Source organism: Harmonia axyridis, chromosome X, assembly GCF_914767665.1.
Source record: "Harmonia axyridis chromosome X, icHarAxyr1.1, whole genome shotgun sequence".
NCBI lineage: Eukaryota > Metazoa > Arthropoda > Insecta > Coleoptera > Coccinellidae > Harmonia > Harmonia axyridis.
This window is the reverse complement of record NC_059508.1, coordinates 22,298,226-22,317,117: the sequence shown is the minus strand read 5'-3', so window position 1 is coordinate 22,317,117 and position 18,892 is coordinate 22,298,226. Positions and strand designations below refer to the sequence as shown.

The following is an 18,892-nucleotide window of genomic DNA, read 5'->3' as shown; positions in this document are numbered from 1 at the left end:
TTTTTATTGAAATATAATTTGCAATAATTATTAAAATTATTATAATTCCAAGAATTATTAAAATTAAAGATGAAATTAAGAATATTATCTATACTTTTAAAAGATTTTTTGATTGGAAATCAAATGTAATATTTATACTATATAGATATCTACCTCATCAATAAATAGATATATATAGGAATAGTCATACTACGTCTACAAAATGTCAATATCATGCTGCTGCTTCGAATCCAAAATGGTGATTGTTTCTAAAATGATTAAAGTTTAATCGAGTTAAACAAACTAAAAGAAAAATAGAACCAATAATAACATGTAAACCATGGAATCCTGTAGCTATAAAGAATGTTCTTCCATAAACTGAATCGGGTATAGAAAATGGGGCTTCTAAATATTCAATTCCTTCTAGTAAAGAAAAATATATTCCTAGTAAAACAGTAATAATTAATCTTTGAAATGTTTGATTAAAATTATTTTCTATTAATCTATGGTGGGCTCAAGTTACACTTAGGCCTGATCTTAATAGAAATATTCATTGAAATTGAAATCATTGAGATAATATTATTTTTTGAATTTTTATTTGAATTTAAATAAATTTTTGAATTACCCAAATTCTAACATATTTTTAATTTTGATTTTTTTATTTATTAATTTCAATAATTGCAGTTGTAAAAATTACTAAAGTAAAATTTGGACCGTTACGTCAATTTAAATATGAAAATACCAATACGAAAAATTAATTCTTTAACGAAAATTATTAACAATTATTTAATCGATCTACCTACACCAAGAAATATTTCATATTTATGAAATTTTGGATCTTTATTAGGCTTATGTTTAATAATACAAATTATTACAGGATTATTTTTATCTATGCATTATTGTGCAAACGTAGATTTAGCTTTTAATAGAGTAACTCATATTTGTCGAGACGTAAATATAGGATGGTTAATACGAACTATTCATGCAAATGGAGCCTCTTTATTTTTTATATGTTTATACTTACATATTAGGCGAGGCTTATATTTTGGTTCTTACAAACTTACAGAAACTTGAATGACAGGAACTACTATTTTATTTATATCTGTAGCTACAGCCTTTTTAGGTTATGTTCTTCCCTGAGGGCAAATATCTTTTTGAGGAGCAACTGTAATTACAAATTTAGTTTCTGCAATCCCTTACCTAGGAAATTCTATCGTTATTTGACTATGAGGAGGTTTTGCTGTTGACAATGCTACATTAAACCGATTTTATTCATTTCATTTTATTTTACCTTTTATTATTTCAGCTTTAATTATAATTCATTTACTATTTTTACATAACTCTGGCTCTAGTAATCCTTTAGGATCTAATTCTAATTTAGATAAAATTAGTTTTCATCCATATTTCTCATTTAAAGATATTTTAGGTTTTCTCATTATAATATTTTTTATTTTAAATATTATTATTCTATATCCTTATATATTAAGAGATCCTGATAATTTTATCCCAGCTAATCCTCTTTCCACCCCTCCTCATATTCAACCAGAATGATATTTTTTATTTGCTTATGCAATTCTTCGCTCTATTCCCAATAAACTTGGAGGTGTAATTGCTTTAGTAATATCAATTGCTATTCTTTATTTTATACCTTTTATTAATTTCAAAATAATGAAAAGAAACAGCTTTTATTATATTAATAAAATTATATTTTGAAATTTTATCGTTACAGTTATGATTTTAACATGAATCGGAGCTAAACCAGTTGAAGATCCTTTTATTTTCATAGGACAAATTTTTACCTTAATCTATTTCATATACTTTATATTAAACTCAATTATTTATAAAATTTGAGACTGATGAATATTTAATTAATCAATGAGCTTGAAAAGCATATATTTTGAAAATATAAGAAAGAATTTAAATTTCTATTGATTTATACAAAATTTAATTAACTATATAATTAATACCATAAATAATAATCTTAATCTAAAATTTAATATAAGTATATTCAAAGAAACAGGCAAAAAAACCTTTCAAGATAAATATATTAATTTATCATATCGATAACGAGGTAAAGTCCCTCGAACCCAAATTCATATAAAAGAAAAAAATAATAATTTTAAAAAAAATATAATAGAATAAAAATCTCCTCCTATAAAAATCAACCTTCTTATTATTCTTATAAAAATAATATTAGAATATTCAGCCATAAAAATAAAAGCAAATCCAAAACTTCTATATTCAACGTTAAATCCTGAAACTAACTCTGATTCACCCTCAGAAAAATCGAAAGGAGTTCGATTAGTTTCAGCTAATCTTGAAATAAATCATATTATTCTTAGAGGAAAATTAAATATAACAAATCAAACATATTTTTGATAAAAAATAAAATCTATTAAATTTAAAGATATAATTAACACTAAAAATGATAATAAAATTAAAAATATTCTTACTTCATAAGAAATTACTTGAGCAACTGAACGAAGCCTTCCTAATAAAGAATAAATAGAATTTGAAGATCAACCCGATAATATAATTGTATACACACTAAAACTAGAAATTACAAAAAAAACAATACAGAAAAATTAAACTTAAATAAATAACAATAAAAAGGTATTCTAATTCATAATATTAATGCTAAAATTAAATTAAAAACTGGTGATATAATATAAATTAAAATATTAGCCATATAAGGAAAAATTATTTCTTTTCTAAATAATTTAATTGCATCACTAAAAGGCTGTAAAATTCCTAAAAAACCTACTTTATTAGGGCCTTTTCGAATTTGAATATATCCTAATAACTTACGTTCTAATAAAGTTAAAAAAGCTACTCTAACTAAAATACAAATAATTATTAAAATAAAAATTATCAAAATTAAAATTATATCAATTATTATTTGTATAAAATACTTATAAAGATTCTAAATCTAACGCACTAATCTGCCAAAATAATAATTTTATTCATTTATAAAATTTTAAATCATAAACTTGGTCCTTTCGTACTAAAATTTATTAAATTATTAAAGATAGAAACCAACCTGGCTTACACCGGTTTAAACTCAGATCATGTAAAGTTTTAATGGTCGAACAGACCAAATATTTAAGCTTCTACACCTAAATTTAACTTTAATCCAACATCGAGGTCGCAATCTTTTCTTTCGATTTGAACTCTAAAAAAAAATAACGCTGTTATCCCTAAGGTAATTTATTCTTTTAATCATAAAAATGGATCAATTTTTCATAAATTAATGGTTAAAGTTAAAAAAGTTAATCTAATTTTTTTATCACCCCAATCAAATTTAATAAAAATTTTAAATTTTATAATTCTTTAAATTAAAAATCTTTTATAAATTAAACTCTATAGGGTCTTCTCGTCTTTTAAAAAAATTTAAGCTTTTTAACTTGAAAATAAAATTTTTAAATAATAAAATTTAGAAAGTTATCTTCTCATCAAACCATTCATACAAGCTTTCAATTAAAAAACTAATGATTATGCTACCTTTGCACAGTCAAAATACTGCGGCCCTTCAAATTTTATTCAGTGGGCAGGTCCTACTTTAAATTATAATCAAAAAGAAATGTTTTTATTAAACAGGTGAAAGATATTTTTGCCTAATTACTTAATTATACCTTTCGTAATTACTTATATTTTTACAAAATAATTAATACTAATTTTATCATTATTTCAATATAATTTTTATTATTAAATTTACTTTAATAAAAAAATTAAATTAATATATAAATATTTTTAATTAAATAACAAATTTTAACAAACTTCAAATAGTAAAAATTTCTAATTCTATAAATTATTAATTTATAATATTTAATTATAATAATTTAATTTTAAGCTTATCCCTAAAACTATTAAAATAAAAATTCAAAAAATTAAAAATTAAATTTTTATAATTTTTATAATGAATTAAATTCTTTTCTTAAAAAACTAGATATATTTAAAAACGAATAACGTTTCATTACTATATAATTATTATAAATATTTATTAAACAATAATATTTATAACTATATAGCTCTTTTAAATTCGAGATAAATATATAAATATTAAATTTTTAATAAACCCTGATACACAAGGTACACAATATTGTTTCTTTTATAAATTTATATAATTTTCCTTTTCAGTACTATTAATCTATCATAAAATAAAATTTTTCTTAATCTAATAAAAATACTAATTATTTAATAAAATTATATATATATATATATATATATATATATTAATTAAATAAATTTTAAAATTCAATTTAAATTATTAATTATCTTCTTAATGTAAATAAGATGCTTATTCAAGCTCTAAACTGACATTCTAGAATCACTTTCCAGTAAATCTACTATGTTACGACTTATTCCATATTAGATGAAAGCGACGGGCAATATGTGCATATTTTAGTACTAAATCATTAAAAATAAAAATATTTAATTACAATCAAATCCAATTTCATAAAACTTTTAAAATAAATAAATCCATAAATATAATTTAATGTAACCCATTTCTACTTTAATATAAACTTCACCTTGATCTGATTTAAATTTTTAAAAAATATCTAAATATTAATTTCTAAAAAAATATTTAACAACGACGATATAAAAGTTTCTAACTAAAGTAATTTTAATCGTGGATTATCGTTTATAGAACAGGTTCCTCTGAAAAGTAAAAATACCGCCAAATCATTTAGCTTTAAAGAACTTAACTATTAATCACTTAACTTTATAATTTACTTAATTAATAATAGGGTATCTAATCCTAGTTCATTATAATAATTTCTTAACCTCATAAAAACATAATTAAAAATATTAATAAATTTAAATTTCACCTTAAAACTTAAAATTTCTTTTTTAATTTTTAATTCTATTAATTAAAGCTAATAAATATATATTATATTTTTTGTATAACCGCTGCTGCTGGCACAAAAATTGCAAATACTAAATCTTATCACTAATTCTAAATTTTTTTAATAATTAAAAATATACACTACTAATTTATTAAATTTAAAACAATATTCATATAAATCTTGAATGAATATATATATCTAATACCATAATCAAATATCTAATTAACTAAAACCCAAAAAAGACTACATTTAGTTAAAATTTATTTCAAACAAAAAAAAATTAACTTTATTTAGAAATAATAATAATTAAATTAAATTTAAAAAATTAAATTATTAAAACTAATAATTTTAAAAACTTTATGTTAACAAATCTTTGTAACTTCCTCCCGTCAAAAACGTCCCCTTAGATAATAACCAAACCTTAAACTTTTTAACTCTAAATTAAAAAATTTTCCCCCAAGGATTTACAAGTTATACCCTTAAATTTAGTGCTACCCTACTCACTAAATCCAATACTAAACAATTTAAATTGTAACAATTCTTATTGCCGACTGTTATAGCTTTATTCAAATTTAATTTTAATAAAATAAATTTTGTAATAAACTGAAGCCTACCAAATATCAAAAATATTTTAAATTATCGGATTTAAAAAATTCTTGATAAATACAATAATTTAAAAAAAATAAATTATAATTATAAAAACTTTATGTTAACAAATCTTTGTAACTTCCTCCCGTCAAAAACGTCCCCTTAGATAATAACCAAACCTTAAACTTTTTAACTCTAAATTAAAAAATTTTCCCCCAAGGATTTACAAGTTATACCCTTAAATTTAGTGCTACCCTACTCACTAAATCCAATACTAAACAATTTAAATTGTAACAATTCTTATTGCCGACTGTTATAGCTTTATTCAAATTTAATTTTAATAAAATAAATTTTGTAATAAACTGAAGCCTACCAAATATCAAAAATATTTTAAATTATCGGATTTAAAAAATTCTTGATAAATACAATAATTTTAAAAAAATAAATTATAATTTTATTATTAAATAAAATAATCAAAAATTAAATTTTTTAAAATTCAAAATAAATTTAATTTTAAATTTATTAATTTTGTTCCCCCCGAAACTAAACATTTATCATTTTTATTAAAATATTTAAATTAACCTATTCTAAAAATTTTCAAAATTATATAAAAATCAAATTTATGAAAAATGAAAAAAAAAATTCCTTCCCTAATCATCAAAATTTTCAAAAATCCATAAATTTTGAAAAATTTTTAACAATTTTTCACAAAATTTTTAAACGAAATAACTTTATTACACTAACAAATAATTTTTTCAAAAAAAATTATTAGATAATTTCCATATCACAATTTTTAAAAATTATTTAAATTTAAATTTCTAACAAAAAAATATAGATTTTTTTTTTATGAGCGATTTCCTTTTAAGCATTTATATAAAATTTTCAAAAATTACTCGAATTTTATGAAAATCCTAAATTTTTATAAATAATTTTTTTAACTATGTAATAATTAAACTTAAAATAATTATAATTTAAATCAAAATATTGACATAATAACTTCATTTTACTAACAAATCATTTTTTTACCCTTTATGATCACTTTGTATCCAATAAATTAAAAATTATTCGAGACAACCAAAAAATAGACAAATTTAACCAAATATTTAAAAATTACATTTTTTTGTTAGATATTTTAATTCAATTTTTTTATGAAATCTTTATTAATTTTATTTTTCTAAATCTATTTTTCACGTAATTTTTAATAGATTTAGTTAAAATAAGAATAACTTCATTTTCACGATAAATACCATAATACTTTAGAAATAATATTTCTTAATGATAATTTAATTCATTAATACTTAGGTTTTTTTTTTTTTTTTCATTAATTTTGAATTTTTCATTAAAAATTAACTTTATTAATAACTAATAATTTTTAATATATTATTAATAATTATAGATTAATTATAATTTAATTCTTATATAAATAAAATGTTAATATTTTAATGTTAAATTAATTATTAATAATTTATACTCTTTATATATATATTATAAATATTATTAATATATAAAATATTTATTAATATAGAAATTCTCGAAATTCACCGTCGTTTTTATATACTGATTTACTTTATATATTCTTTCTCTTTTTTTCGGGAGTACTATTATATATCCCTTAAGATACCAATATTAAATCGGTTTTTATATATTTAAAAATGTTTATTTTAACTATTTAATTAAAATTAGCACCTAGAATATTACTAATGGTACTATCCAATGTAAGATATATTTCGCCCTTATATATATAATTATTATTATATATTAATAAGTAATTATTAATTATTAAATATTATAGATATATATAAATAAATTCTTTAATTAAAAAGGCATAGGGTCCAAGAGAAAAACCCTATTGAAAGACAAAATTTAAATTAATACTGCTAATAAAGTATCGATTTTAGGCCATTTTTTTTTGGCCAAATTTTGACCCAAAAAATGCAAAAAATTGCAAAATTTTGCATTTTTTTCGTTTTTTTTTGAAATTTTTCAAAAAATTTGATCTTTAAAATTGACATTATTGTCTAAAAAACAATTATAACACTTGGATATAAAAACCAATGTATGAGGAAATTCCTATTAGGGCGCCTGAAGAAAGGATCATTTTGATGAGATGAAACATGTGCAACCCACCCCTAGTTCCATCCCCGAAATTTTTGAAAAAAATGCCAAATTTCGTGAAATTTGATGAAATTTGGAAAAAATCTTCGGATTACAAAATTTTACAGGGATCGATTATTTTTTATATGAAAAAAGGATTTATCATAAAATTTCTTTTTCCAAACTATTTTGTTAGAAAAATCAACTTTTAGAAAAAATTCTTCTTCTAGTCTAACAGAAAATTTATTTTATAGAAAATTTAAACCTTTTCTGTGAAAATAAAATTGAAAGAATAATTTTTAATTACAAAATTTTTTGATTTTTAAATATAAATCCATTTATTCAAATTTTTGTAAATTGAATTCTATTGATCCCCCCCAATAGAATTCTAATACAAATTTATAAATAAGGTGATATTTAAAAATTTTAAAAATTTAAAAGTCAGTTTCTTAGTTAATCAAAATCAAAAACTAATAATTTTAAAAACTTAAACGTTGATTGTTGGACTTAGCCTCAGGATTAGTTTAGAATGTTGAAATTGATCCTGAAGTAGGACGACCAAAATCAACTCAAATTTATCGGATTTGGTGTTGATTGTTGGACTTAGCCTCAGGATTGGTTTAGAATGTTGGAATTGATCCTGAAGTAGGACGACCAAAATCAACTCAAATTTATCGGGTTTGGTGTTGATTGTTGGACTTAGCCTCAGGATTGGTTTAGAATGTTGAAATTGATCCTGAAGTAGGACGACCAAAATCAACTCAATTTTATCGGATTTGGTGTTGATTGTTGGACTTAGCCTCAGGATTGGTTTAGAATGTTGAAATTGATCCTGAAGTAGGACGACCAAAATCAACTCAAATTTATCGGATTTGGTGTTGATTGTTGGACTTAGCCTCATGATTTGTTTTGAATGTTGGAATTGATCCTGAAGTAGGACGACCAAAATCAACTCAAATTTATCGGATTTGGTGTTGATTGTTGGACGTAGCCTCAGGATTGGTTTAGAATGTTGGAATTGATCCTGAAGTAGGACGACCAAAATCAACTCAAATTTATCGGGTTTGGTGTTGATTGTTGGACTTAGCCTCAGGATTGGTTTAGAATGTTGGAATTGATCCTGAAGTAGGACGACCAAAATCAACTCAAATTTATCGGATTTGGTGTTGATTGTTGGACTTAGCCTCAGGATTGGTTTAGAATGTTGGAATTGATCCTGAAGTAGGACGACCAAAATCAACTCAAATTTATCGGATTTGGTGTTGATTGTTGGACTTAGCCTCAGGATTGGTTTAGAATGTTGGAATTGATCCTGAAGTAGGACGACCAAAATCAACTCAAATTTATCGGGTTTGGTGTTGATTGTTGGACTTAGCCTCAGGATTGGTTTAGAATGTTGAAATTGATCCTGAAGTAGGAAGACCAAAATCAACTCAAATTTATCGGATTTGGTGTTGATTGTTGGACTTAGCCTCAGGATTGGTTTAGAATGTTGAAATTGATCCTGAAATAGGATGACCAAAATCAACTCAAATTTATCGGATTTGGTGTTGATTGTTGGACTTAGCCTCAGGATTGGTTTAGAATGTTGGAATTGATCCTGAAGTAGGACGACCAAAATCAACTCAAATTTATCGGATTTGGTGTTGATTGTTGGACTTAGCCTCAGGATTGGTTTAGAATGTTGGAATTGATCCTGAAGTAGGACGACCAAAATCAACTCAAATTTATCGGATTTGGTGTTGATTGTTGGACTTAGCCTCAGGATTGGTTTAGAATGTTGGAATTGATCCTGAAGTAGGACATCAAAATCAACTCAAATTTATCGGGTTTGGTGTTGATTGTTGGACTTAGCCTCAGGATTGGTTTAGAATGTTAAATTGAGCCTGAAGTAGGACGACCAAAATCAACTCAAATTTATCGGATTTGGTGTTGATTGTTGGACTTAGCCTCAGGATTGGTTTAGAATGTTGAAATTGATCCTGAAGTAGGATGACCAAAATCAACTCAAATTTATCGAATATATTTATATAAATAATCCTATTTTATAGGATTTTTTACTTTGTGAATTAATTTTTGTACACTTAAATTAATGAAAATTTAATAGTTTTTATTAAAGGTTAAAATATTAAATTTTAAATTTAACTTAATAAGTTAAATTTTTAATTGTTAATTTTTTTTTGTAATTATATTCAACAAAATTAAATTATTTCTTAAAGTTTCAAAAACTCTTGTACATCTTATACTAGAATATAAAGATAAGCTAAAGAAGCTGATGGGTTCATACCCCATTTATAAAGGTATACCCCTTTTCTTTATAATTAAAACTATAAAATTAATATTTTTAATTTTAATAATAAGAGGAACTCTTATTTCTATTTCTGCTTATTGATGAATTAATATCTGGATTGGTTTAGAATTAAACCTCTTAGCTTTTATTCCTATTATAAATTTAGATAATTTCAAGTATTCTTCTGAATCCTCCTTGAAATATTTTTTAGTCCAAGTTTCTGCATCAATTCTAGTTTTATGTTCTTTTTTAAATTCATTTATTTTAATCAATTCTATCGAGCAATTAATACCTACTTCTATATTTTTGTTTAACAGAGCTATCCTTATAAAAATAGGAGCAGCCCCTTTCCACTTTTGATATCCAGAAGTCCTAGAAGGACTAAGATGAGCTAATGCATTATTATTAATAACTTGAGAAATAATTTTAATAGTAACTAAAGGGTTACGGATTTCATCAATTAAGTAAATTAATTTTAAAGAAGGAAAAGCAATAAAAATTAAAGTTAATGCTGGTATGATAGTTCAAATTGTTTCAATATTGTGTCCTTCTAATATAAAACGATGGTTATAATTATTTAATGTTAGTCTCATTATGGTATATGTTACAATACAAGTGATTATTATTAAGATCAAAAGGGCGTGATCATGAAAAAATCTTAATTGTTCCAGTAAATATGAAGCTCTGTCTAAAAATATATATGATTTTCAAGTCGCTATTTCTAAAAAAAGGTAAATCTTTATAATTGGGGTTTAAATCCAATGCACTAATCTGCCATATCAGAATTTTTGAGCTAAGATTGGTACTTCTGAATAAGAATGTTCATTAGGGGGAGAAAGTTGAAGTCATTCAATTAAAGAGGGTACATTAGAATTAAACTTTCTTAAACGTATTGAATAAAATCTTTCTCAAATAATTAAGATTATAAAGATTATTCTAAGAGAGGAAATTATAGATCCAATAGAAGAAATTTTATTTCATTTGTAATAAGCATCAGGATAATCAGAGTATCGTCGAGGTATTCCTCTTAGTCCTAAGAAGTGTTGAGGAAAAAATGTTAAGTTTACCCCAATAAATATAATTAAAAATTGGATTTGTAATAATTTATTGTTAAGATTGAATCCTGTAATTAAAGGGAATCAATGGATAAATCCTGCTATAATGGCAAATACAGCTCCTATAGATAAAACGTAATGAAAATGAGCTACAACATAATAGGTATCATGTAAAATAATATCTATGGAAGAGTTAGCTAAAATTACTCCTGTTAATCCACCAATTGTAAATAAAAATAAAAATCCCAGGGTTCATAAAATTGAAGGTGTATAGTAAAATTGTATTCCATGTAAAGTTGCTAATCAAGAAAAAATTTTAATTCCAGTGGGTACTGCAATAATTATAGTAGCTGAAGTAAAATAAGCTCGAGTATCAACATCTATTCCCACTGTAAATATGTGATGAGCTCATACTACAAATCCTAGAAGTCCAATAGCTAATATAGCATAAATTATTCCTAAAGAACCAAAGGCAATTTTTTTCCCTCTTTCTTGTGTAATAATATGGGAAATTATACCAAATCCTGGGAGAATTAAAATATAAACTTCAGGATGGCCAAAAAATCAAAATAAATGTTGGTATAAAATTGGGTCTCCCCCACCGGTTGGATCAAAAAAAGAAGAATTTAAGTTTCGGTCAGTTAATAGTATAGTAATTGCTCCTGCAAGAACTGGTAGTGATAGTAATAAAAGAATTGCTGTAATAAGAACAGATCATACAAATAAAGGAGTTTTATCAAGTATTATACCAAATGGACGTATATTTATAATAGTTGAAATGAAATTTACTGCACCTAAAATTGAGGAAATTCCTGCTAAATGTAAACTAAAAATCACTAAATCTACTGAAGGCCCATTATGTGTTAAATTAGAAGAAAGAGGAGGGTAAACAGTTCATCCTGTTCCTGCCCCTATTTCTACGATTGTTCTTAAAATTAAAAGAGTTAAAGCAGGGGGTAAAAGTCAAAATCTTATGTTATTTAATCGTGGAAATGCTATATCAGGAGCTCCAATTATTAAAGGAACTAATCAATTTCCAAAACCTCCAATTATAATAGGTATTACTATAAAGAAAATTATAATGAAAGCATGAGCTGTAACAATTATATTATAAATTTGGTCGTTTCCAATTAATCTTCCTCTAGTCCCTAATTCTAACCGAATTAAAATACTTAACGATGTTCCTACTATTCCTGCCCATATTCCAAATAAAAAGTATAATGTTCCAATATCTTTATGATTAGTAGAAAATAATCATTTATTCGATAAAGTGGCTGAATTAAAGCGTTAAATTGTAAATTTAATTATGAGTTTTCTCCTTTATTAAGCCTTATATTCAATTATGATTATAAATTGCAAATTTATAGGTGAATATTATTCTAAGGCTTAGAATAATTCTATTTTTAACTTTGAAGGTTACTAGTTTATTTAACTTAAATCCTTAATAAATTCTAAAAATTACAGTAAAAATGATTAATCCGTAAATATTCACTCAATTTAAAAAAATTACATAGTAAGAGTTAATATAATTAAATTTTTTATTTTCATTTAATTTTATTATTAAAGATTGAAGTATTAAGCGTATATAAATATATATACAAATTAAAGTAATAAAAATTATTATAAAAGATAGAAAATAAAAGTGATTTTCAATTAAAGTTTTTAGAATTAGTCACTTAGGAAAAAATCCTAAAAAGGGGGGGATTCCTCCTAGAGAAAAGAAATTTAAAAAAAAATAGAATTTTAAACTTTTATTGTAATTCATATTATTTATAAGATCTTTAATGTTAAAGATTTTATATTTATTAAAAATTAAGATTATATTTAAAGAAATAAAAGTATAAATTAAAAAGTATAATATTCATAAGGATTGATTTAATATTATTATTCTTAATATTCAACCAATATGGTTGATGGAAGATAAGGCAAGAATTTTTTTTAATCTGGTTTGGTTTCATGTTTTTACACTCCCTAAGGTTATACACATCAAAATAATCAAAATAAAGAATAGGTTTAATTTAAAATTATATATAATTAAAATTATTGGGGCAATTTTTTGTCAAGTTATTAATAATAATGCATTAGCTCATCTTAGTCCTTCTAGGACTTCTGGATATCAAAAGTGGAAAGGGGCTGCTCCTATTTTTATAAGGATAGCTCTGTTAAACAAAAATATAGAAGTAGGTATTAATTGCTCGATAGAATTGATTAAAATAAATGAATTTAAAAAAGAAAATAAAACTAGAATTGATGCAGAGACTTGGACTAAAAAATATTTCAAGGAGGATTCAGAAGAATACTTAAAATTATCTAAATTTATAATAGGAATAAAAGCTAAGAGGTTTAATTCTAAACCAATCCAGATATTAATTCATGAATAAGCAGAAATAGAAATAAGAGTTCCTCTTATTATTAAAATTAAAAATATTAATTTTATAGTTTTAATTATAAAGAAAAGGGGTATACCTTTATAAATGGGGTATGAACCCATCAGCTTCTTTAGCTTATCTTTATATTCTAGTATAAGATGTACAAGAGTTTTTGAAACTTTAAGAAATAATTTAATTTTATTGAATATAATTACAAAAAAAAATTAACAATTAAAAATTTAACTTATTAAGTTAAATTTAAAATTTAATATTTTAACCTTTAATAAAAACTATTAAATTTTCATTAATTTAAGTGTACAAAAATTAATTCACAAAGTAAAAAATCCTATAAAATAGGATTATTTATATAAATATATTCGATAAATTTGAGTTGATTTTGGTCGTCCTACTTCAGGATCAATTTCAACATTCTAAACCAATCCTGAGGCTAAGTCCAACAATCAATACCAAACCCGATAAATTTGAGTTGATTTTGGTCGTCCTACTTCAGGATCATTTTAACATTCTAAACCAATCCTGAGGCTAAGTCCATCAATCAACACCAAATCCGATAAATTTGAGTTGATTTTGGTCGTCCTACTTCAGGATCAATTTAACATTCTAAACCAATCCTGAGGCTAAGTCCATCAATCAACACCAAATCTGATAAATTTGAGTTGATTTTGGTCGTCCTACTTCAGGATCAATTTAACATTCTAAACCAATCCTGAGGCTAAGTCCAACAATCAACACCAAATCCGATAAATTTGAGTTGATTTTGGTCGTCCTACTTCAGGATCAATTTCAACATTCTAAACTAATCCTGAGGCTAAGTCCAACAATCAACACCAAACCCGATAAATTTGAGTTGATTTTGGTCGTCCTACTTCAGGATCAATTCCAACATTCTAAACCAATCCTGAGGCTAAGTCCAACAATCAACACCAAACCCGATAAATTTGAGTTGATTTTGGTGTCCTACTTCAGGATCAATTTCAACATTCTAAACTAATCCTGAGGCTAAGTCCAACAATCAACACCAAACCCGATAAATTTGAGTTGATTTTGGTGTCCTACTTCAGGATCAATTTCAACATCCTAAACTAATCCTGAGGCTAAGTCCAACAATCAACACCAAATCCGATAAATTTGAGTTGATTTTGGTGTCCTACTTCAGGATCAATTCCAACATTCTAAACCAATCCTGAGGCTAAGTCCAACAATCAACACCAAATCCGATAAATTTGAGTTGATTTTGGTGTCCTACTTCAGGATCAATTCCAACATTCTAAACTAATCCTGAGGCTAAGTCCAACAATCAACACCAAACCCGATAAATTTGAGTTGATTTTGGTGTCCTACTTCAGGATCAATTTCAACATTCTAAACTAATCCTGAGGCTAAGTCCAACAATCAACACCAAATCCGATAAATTTGAGTTGATTTTGGTGTCCTACTTCAGGATCAATTCCAACATTCTAAACCAATCCTGAGGCTAAGTCCAACAATCAACACCAAATCCGATAAATTTGAGTTGATTTTGGTGTCCTACTTCAGGATCAATTCCAACATTCTAAACCAATCCTGAGGCTAAGTCCAACAATCAACACCAAATCCGATAAATTTGAGTTGATTTTGGTGTCCTACTTCAGGATCAATTCCAACATTCTAAACCAATCCTGAGGCTAAGTCCAACAATCAACGCCAAATCCGATAAATTTGAGTTGATTTTGTTTTAAATTTAGATAATTTTAAGTATTCTTCTGAATCCTCCTTGAAATATTTTTTAGTTCAAGTTTCTGCATCAATTCTAGTTTTATTTTCTTTTTTAAATTCATTTATTTTAATCAATTCTGTCGAGCAATTAATACCTACTTCTATATTTTTGTTTAACAGAGCTATCCTTATAAAAATAGGAGCAGCCCCTTTTCACTTTTGATACCCAGAAGTCCTAGAAGGACTAAGATGAGCTAATGCATTATTATTAATAACTTGACAAAAAATTGCCCCAATAATTTTAATTATATATAATTTTAAATTAAACCTATTCTTTATTTTGATTATTTTGATATGTATAACCTTAGGGAGTGTAAAAACATGAAACCAAACCAGATTAAAAAAAATTCTTGCCTTATCTTCCATCAACCATATTGGTTGAATATTAAGAATAATAATATTAAATCAATCCTTATGAATATTATACTTTTTAATTTATACTTTCATTTCTTTAAATATAATCTTGATTTTTAATAAATATAAAATCTTTAACATTAAAGATCTTATAAATAATATGAATTACAATAAAACTTTAAAATTCTATTTTTTTTTAAATTTCTTTTCTCTAGGAGGAATCCCCCCCTTTTTAGGATTTTTTCCTAAGTGACTAATTCTAAAAACTTTAATTGAAAATCACTTTTATTTTCTATCTTTTATAATAATTTTTATTACTTTAATTTGTATATATATTTATATACGCTTAATACTTCAATCTTTAATAATAAAATTAAATGAAAATAAAAAATTTAATTATATTAACTCTTACTATGTAATTTTTTTAAATTGAGTGAATATTTACGGATTAATCATTTTTACTGTAATTTTTAGAATTTATTAAGGATTTAAGTTAAATAAACTAGTAACCTTCAAAGTTAAAAATAGAATTATTCTAAGCCTTAGAATAATATTCACCTATAAATTTGCAATTTATAATCATAATTGAATATAAGGCTTAATAAAGGAGAAAACTCATAATTAAATTTACAATTTAACGCTTTAATTCAGCCACTTTATCGAATAAATGATTATTTTCTACTAATCATAAAGATATTGGAACATTATACTTTTTATTTGGAATATGGGCAGGAATAGTAGGAACATCGTTAAGTATTTTAATTCGGTTAGAATTAGGAACTAGAGGAAGATTAATTGGAAACGACCAAATTTATAATATAATTGTTACAGCTCATGCTTTCATTATAATTTTCTTTATAGTAATACCTATTATAATTGGAGGTTTTGGAAATTGATTAGTTCCTTTAATAATTGGAGCTCCTGATATAGCATTTCCACGATTAAATAACATAAGATTTTGACTTTTACCCCCTGCTTTAACTCTTTTAATTTTAAGAACAATCGTAGAAATAGGGGCAGGAACAGGATGAACTGTTTACCCTCCTCTTTCTTCTAATTTAACACATAATGGGCCTTCAGTAGATTTAGTGATTTTTAGTTTACATTTAGCAGGAATTTCCTCAATTTTAGGTGCAGTAAATTTCATTTCAACTATTATAAATATACGTCCATTTGGTATAATACTTGATAAAACTCCTTTATTTGTATGATCTGTTCTTATTACAGCAATTCTTTTATTACTTTCACTACCAGTTCTTGCAGGAGCAATTACTATACTATTGACTGACCGAAACTTAAATTCTTCTTTTTTTGATCCAACCGGTGGGGGAGACCCAATTTTATACCAACATTTATTTTGATTTTTTGGCCATCCTGAAGTTTATATTTTAATTCTCCCAGGATTTGGTATAATTTCCCATATTATTACACAAGAAAGAGGGAAAAAAATTGCCTTTGGTTCTTTAGGAATAATTTATGCTATATTAGCTATTGGACTTCTAGGATTTGTAGTATGAGCTCATCATATATTTACAGTGGGAATAGATGTTGATACTCGAGCTTATTTTACTTCAGCTACTATAATTATTGCAGTACCCACTGGAATTAAAATTTTTTCTTGATTAGCAACTTTACATGGAATACAATTTTACTATACACCTTCAATTTTATGAACCCTGGGATTTTTATTTTTATTTACAATTGGTGGATTAACAGGAGTAATTTTAGCTAACTCTTCCATAGATATTATTTTACATGATACCTATTATGTTGTAGCTCATTTCCATTACGTTTTATCTATAGGAGCTGTATTTGCCATTATAGCAGGATTTATCCATTGATTCCCTTTAATTACAGGATTCAATCTTAACAATAAATTGTTACAAATCCAATTTTTAATTATATTTATTGGGGTAAACTTAACATTTTTTCCTCAACACTTCTTAGGACTAAGAGGAATACCTCGACGATACTCTGATTATCCTGATGCTTATTACAAATGAAATAAAATTTCTTCTATTGGATCTATAATTTCCTCTCTTAGAATAATCTTTATAATCTTAATTATTTGAGAAAGATTTTATTCAATACGTTTAAGAAAGTTTAATTCTAATGTACCCTCTTTAATTGAATGACTCCAACTTTCTCCCCCTAATGAACATTCTTATTCAGAAGTACCAATCTTAGCTCAAAAATTCTAATATGGCAGATTAGTGCATTGGATTTAAACCCCAATTATAAAGATTTACCTTTTTTTAGAAATAGCGACTTGAAAATCATATATATTTTTAGACAGAGCTTCATATTTACTGGAACAATTAAGATTTTTTCATGATCACGCCCTTTTGATCTTAATAATAATCACTTGTATTGTAACATATACCATAATGAGACTAACATTAAATAATTATAACCATCGTTTTATATTAGAAGGACACAATATTGAAACAATTTGAACTATCATACCAGCATTAACTTTAATTTTTATTGCTTTTCCTTCTTTGAAATTAATTTACTTAATTGATGAAATCCGTAACCCTTTAGTTACTATTAAAACTATTGGTCATCAATGATATTGAACCTATGAATATACAGATTTTAAAAATCTTGAATTTGATTCATATTTAATTAATAATAATCAACTTTTTAATTTTCGATTACTAGAAGTTGATAATCGAACTATTTTACCATATCTTTCTCATATTCGAATTCTAACTTCATCTTCTGACGTAATTCATTCTTGAACAGTTCCTTCAACAGGAGTAAAAGTCGATGCCTCCCCAGGACGATTAAATCAACTTAGATTTAATTTAAATCGAACTGGAATTTTTTTTGGTCAATGTTCAGAAATTTGTGGAGCAAACCATAGATTTATACCTATTTCTATTGAAAGAATTTCTCCCCAAAATTTCATTAAATGGGTAGAAAATTTTTCATTAGATGACTGAAAGATAAGTATTGGTCTCTTAAACCACTTTATAGTAATTAACGACTACTTCTAATGAAAAATTTAGTTAACCTATAACATTAGTTTGTCAAACTAAAATCATTCTCAGAATAATTTTTAATTCCTCAAACTATACCTATGGATTGGTTTTCCTTATATATTTTTATAACACTTTTATTTATTATTTTAAACATTAAAATATTTTATTCTCATAAAAAATCTCCTTTAAAAAATTTTAAATTATTAAATAAAAAACTTTCTTGAAAATGATAATAAATCTTTTTTCTTCTTTTGATCCTTCATCTTATTTTCTATTACCTTTAAATTGACTAAGAATAATTATTAGTTTTTTATTTATTCCTTCTATATTCTGACTAATTCCTAATCGATTTAACTTTTTAATTCAAAATATATTAATTACTCTACATAAATAATTCAAAATCATTACAAAAAAAAATAATACTTTAATATTTATTGTATTATTTTACTTCATTATAATTAATAACTTAATAGGGTTATTTCCTTACATTTTTACAGCCTCAAGTCATATAATTTTTACTCTATCCCTAGCTTTACCTTTATGGTTAAGATTT

The 18,892-nt window shown here is 24.6% G+C and overlaps 2 pseudogenes; both read left to right on the top strand.

The window, feature by feature from the left end:
* The first annotated feature begins 711 nt into the window (after positions 1-711).
* LOC123685845 lies at positions 712-1,851 on the top strand (annotated as a pseudogene).
* Positions 1,852-17,495: 15,644 nt separating this feature from the next.
* Positions 17,496-18,361, top strand: LOC123685844 (annotated as a pseudogene).
* The last annotated feature ends 531 nt before the right edge of the window (positions 18,362-18,892 follow it).